Source organism: Vicugna pacos, chromosome 23, assembly GCF_048564905.1.
Source record: "Vicugna pacos chromosome 23, VicPac4, whole genome shotgun sequence".
NCBI lineage: Eukaryota > Metazoa > Chordata > Mammalia > Artiodactyla > Camelidae > Vicugna > Vicugna pacos.
Genome location: NC_133009.1, coordinates 36578504 through 36583336, shown reverse-complemented (window position 1 = coordinate 36583336; position 4833 = coordinate 36578504). Strand labels below are relative to the sequence as shown.

Sequence of the window (4833 nt, the reverse complement as noted above, 5' to 3'; positions counted from 1 at the left end):
TCCCCGGGGTCTCTGGGCTCCGAAGCCGAGCTCTGCCCACTGCCCGAGGCCCCACGGCTGTGCCCCGGGGAGCCCGCCGCCCGTCCGGCCTCCGCGCCAAGCCACACCGCTTCCCTGGGGGAGGAGGGTGGGTCAGGGAGGAAGAAAGGCCGCCTGAGATCTCTTTAACTAACGTCCCTCTGAGGATTTAAGTTTTTTTTTTTTAAATATACACATATATATGTACATAGATGTGGTTTTTCAGTATATACACATATATGTATATATTCTTTCTTTTTTAATACAACTGATACTGTTTTTTTGATTTGTAAATTTATTTTAAATTTATTTTTTATTTTTTGGTGTGGGAAGATAATTAGGTTTTCTTATGTGTTTATGTTTTGGAGGAGGTACTGGGGTTTGAACCCAGGACCTCATGCATGTTAAGCATGCGCTCTACCACTGAGCTGTACCCTCCCTGCTGAGAATTCAAGAGTTTTTGAAAGTGATACATTAAGACCAAAATTCACTGCATAAATTATATGCGTGGATATGTCGACTTTTGATGTCTAAGTGAAGTGACCTCAGTTTCTGATGACTTCGCATAAACCACCTCCAAACCTTTGCTGGTTTAGTAGACGTCCCTATGTACTCACGCATGTGATTCTTTTTAACTCAGAAAAATGAATGTAATTTTTATGGCTTCTGGATGATAAATTTTAAAGTCAGTATTATTGCAATGATAATTCTCTTGTCCCCAAACGGAAGTCTAATTTATGAGAACTGGGCTGGGTTTCCTTTGGGAAAGAGTGGAGAGTCTTCACTCAGGGTAACTAATGATGGACACAGAAATAGCTGGAACAGAAAGAACCTGAAACCACAGGAGAATAAGGACCTTGGTAGAAAACTCAAGGGAAGAGTTGAGGGTCACTAAACCCAACAGTGGCAGAAGCAGGTATGGCGTCTGGGGTCTAAAACTTACAATCGGAATCAGGTTTACAGGACGCAGGACAAGAGTCCAGCAAATAGGAAGGTGAGATGAGAGAAGGTCTCGAAAGTCGACTTGTGGGGCGGCTTCCCTGCTTCCTCCCTGAGCTGCAGATGTAAATCCACACGGTCGAGCTGGGGCCACGCCCTGCTTATACACAGGGCGACTCTCATCCCTGCCCCAGATGGAGCGGCTGGCTCTGGGCGGCTGTACTTGGCGTCATCTGGCGTGGGCTGTTTCCAGAGCGCAGACACGGCTTCGCCCCCAGCTGAGCAGAACTGACCACATTGCCAGTAAAGGGAATTTTGTGGGTAGAATACAGGGTTCTGAAGATTTGTGTCTGAGCTGGGTCAGTGCCCGTAATAGTTTCCACCCTACCCACTTGTGAAGTCACAAGATACCTTTTCTTTCTTGTCCACCTTTATTGGGAGATGTGTACGTCATGAAATGATCGCCACAGTAGGTTTAGTGAACATCCAGCATCTCCTATTGATACAAAATGAAAAGAAAGGAAATTTTTTTTTCTTGTGATGAGAACTCTCAGAGTTTACTGGCTTAGCAGCTTTCATACATAACATTCAGCAGTGTTAACTGTGTTTATCGAGTTGTACATTACATCCTTAGTAGTTATTTGTCTTAAAACTGGAACTTTGTACCTTTCGGCTAACTTCATCCAGTTCCCCCTGCTCCCATAGCCCGCTCTGATCACCCAGCTGTGATCCCTTCTTCTTTGAGTGAGTGTGTTTTTGAAGTGTAATTGACCGGCAGCACTGTGTCAGTTCCTGGTACACGACGTAGTGATTCCATATTTCTGTGCATTTCAAAATGATCACCACGACAAGTCTAGTAACCATCTGTCACCATACAGTATGATGTTATTATTGACTATATTCGCCAGACTGTACGTTTTATACCTATGATTAGTTTATTTTATAACTGAAGTTTGTACCTCTTAATCTCCCTCACCTATTTTCTTGTGCACCCCCTCCCTCCCCTCTGGTAACCATCTGTTTGTTCTCTGTATCTGTGAGTCTATTTCTATTTTGTTTGTTCATTTGTTTTTTAGATTCCACATATAAGTGAAATTATACAGTATTTGTCTTTCTCCATCTGATTTATTTCACTTAGCATAACGCTAAGTTAGGGTTAGGCACATTTGGCAAGATTTTGTTCTTATGTTTGAGTAGTAGTCCATTGTGTGTGTGTATGTGTGTGTATACATACATACACACACACATACATACATACCCACACCACATCTTCTTTATCCAGTCATCTGTTGATGGAACTGAGGTGGCTTCTATACTTTGGCTGTTGTAAATAATGTTGCAGTAAACATAGGGGTGCATGTATCTTTTTGAATTAGTGTTTTTGTTTACTTCACGTATCCGGCAGTGGAATGCCGGATTGTTCAGTAAGTCTAGTTTTAATCTTTTGAGGAACCTCCCTCTGTTCCCTGTAGTGGCTGCACCATTTACATTCCCACCAGCAGTGCACTCTCAGCTTGTGTGTGTCTTTAGATCTGAAGGGAGTCTCTTGTCGGCAGCATGGATGTGGGTCTTGTTTCTGTGTCCTTCAGTCAGTCTGTGTCTTTAATCAGAGCGTTTAGTTCCATATTTAAAGTAACCATTGACAGGCATGCACTTGCTGCCTCTTTGTTGGTTGTTTTTGTAGATCCTTTGTTCCTTTCTTCTTTTGGTCTCTTCCCTACTGATTTAATGGACTGTCTTTAGTGTGATGCTTGGGTTTCTTTCTCTTTTTTTTGGTGTGGTTCTATTATAGACTTCTGGCTTGTGGTTCTCGTGAGGTTTATGTATAGCAATCTGCATACACATGGTTATTCTAAGTTGATAATGTCTTAAATTCAGTGCCTTTTAACAAACCTGCGTTCTCACTTGTCCCGTGCACACACAGCGTTCCTGACGCAGGTCTAGCGCCTGCTGTGTGTGTCCCTGGCTCTGGGCGTGGACGGCTGGACTGCTCTCGCGTCTGACCTTCCTATTAGCTTTTGAAGTGTTGGATCTACTGGCTTTACTGTATATTTAACTTAGCCAATGAAAGTTTTTTTCTTTCACAATTTTCATACTTCTGGCCGTGGTGATTCCTTCTCCGCAGAGAAGCCCTTTAAGGTTTCTTGTGGAGCCAGCTTAGCGGCGATGGGCTCTTTTACCTTCGCGTGTCTGCAACAACTCTTTATTTTGCCCTGAAATGTGATGACGGCCTTGCTGGGCGGGGTGTCCCTGACTGGAGGTCGTCTTCCTTCCATCGCTGTAGGTGCGCCAGGCCGCGCCCTGCCGCGCCCTGCCGGCCTGTGCAGCTTCCACTGAAAAGCCGGCTGCCATCTTACAGGAGTTCCTTTGTACAAAACTGGTCCTCATTCCCTTTCTGTGTTTTCTATTCTTTGCCTTTACTTTTTGCCGTTTCAGTCACAGCGTGTACTGACGTGGGCCCCTTTGGGTTGATCTTATTTGGGGTTTTCTGTGCTGCCTGGACGCGTGTCCTCTCCCAGGCTAGGGGAGCTTCGGCTGTTATGTCTTCACATACAGTCTCTGCCCCTTTCCCTCTCTCTCTCTCCTCCTTCTGGGGCTCTCATAATGCAAACGTTAGTACGTATGATATTGTCCCAGGGGTCTCTTAAACAGTCCTCATTTTAAAAAAGTTCTTTTTTCTGATCAGCTTGAGTGATTTTCACTACACCATCTCCCAGTTTGCCGATCTGTTCCTCTGTATCATTTGATCTACTCTTGATTCTTTCTAGTGTATTTTTTTTTATTTCAGTTATTGTATTATTCAGCTTGGTTTGGTTCTTTATATTTTCTAACTCTTTGTTAACCTTCTCGCTCTGTTTATCCATTCTTCTCTTCAGTTTGTTGAGTGAATTTATGACCAGTACCTTGAACTCTTTATTGGGTAAATTAACTTATCTCCACTTGACTTAGCTCTTCTTCTGGAGTTTTATCTTGTTCCTTTATTTCAAAAATACAATTCCATTGCTTCATTTTGTCTGATTCACTGTGTCTATTTCTATGTATTAGGTAGTCAGTTCTATTTCTTGATCTTGGAGGAGTGGCCTTATGCAGGAGACGCCCCGTAGGGCCCAGCAGCACACTCCCCTCTGCTCACCAGAGCTGTATGCTCTAGGGGGACCCCACTGCGGGCTGCACGGGCCCTTCTTTTGTGCGGGGCTGACTAACGTGGCCATGCTGGTCCTGGCCCAGCTGGGTGCCAGGCGATGCCCAGTGCAGGGGCTGTCGGCCACTAGTGGGTGAAGCTGGGTCCAGGGGCGGCTGGCTGTGGGTCCAGGGGTCCTGGAGCTGGTGTTGGCCTGCTGGTGAGTGTGACTGGGTCCCAGGGCTACTGGTTGGGGGCCCAGGGTGCCTTGGGACTGATGTGCCTCCCTCTCCTTGGCACAACCAGGGCGCAGGGGGCTGATACCTGCTCACTGGTGGGTGACACTGGTCCTGGGGCAAGTGTTGGTCCATTGGTGGGCAGGGCCAGGCCCTGGGTTGTTTGAAGGATGGGGCTGTATCCTAGGGGCTAGGGGTGTTCACCTGGGCCTGCGGCTGCTGTCAGCCTGCTGGTGGGTGGAGCTGTGTCTCCATGCAGCTAGCTGCGTGGCCTGCAGAGGACCCAGGACTGGTGCTGAGTGGCTGGTGAGCGGGGTTGGGTACTGATGCTAATAAGCTGGAGGGAAGACTCCAGAAGGGTGCTCACCAGCCCCAGTGTCCTCTCATAGAACAAGCCCCCCAGTGGCTGCTCCAGCATCTGTGTCCCCCAGTGAGTCCCAGGTGCCCCCCCAGGGGCTCCCCAGGATCAGCCAGTGGGTCTGACCCTGGCTCTGTTTGTCTTGTTGTGGCCCCTTCTTT

General features: G+C 46.8%; 1 non-coding gene across 1 annotated transcript; it reads right to left on the bottom strand.

Moving 5' to 3' along the window:
* Positions 1-384: 384 nt before the first annotated feature.
* Positions 385-457, bottom strand: TRNAV-AAC (transfer RNA valine (anticodon AAC)). Its single transcript has one exon. It is a non-coding gene; the product is annotated as a tRNA-Val (tRNA).
* Between the last annotated feature and the right edge of the window lie 4376 nt (positions 458-4833).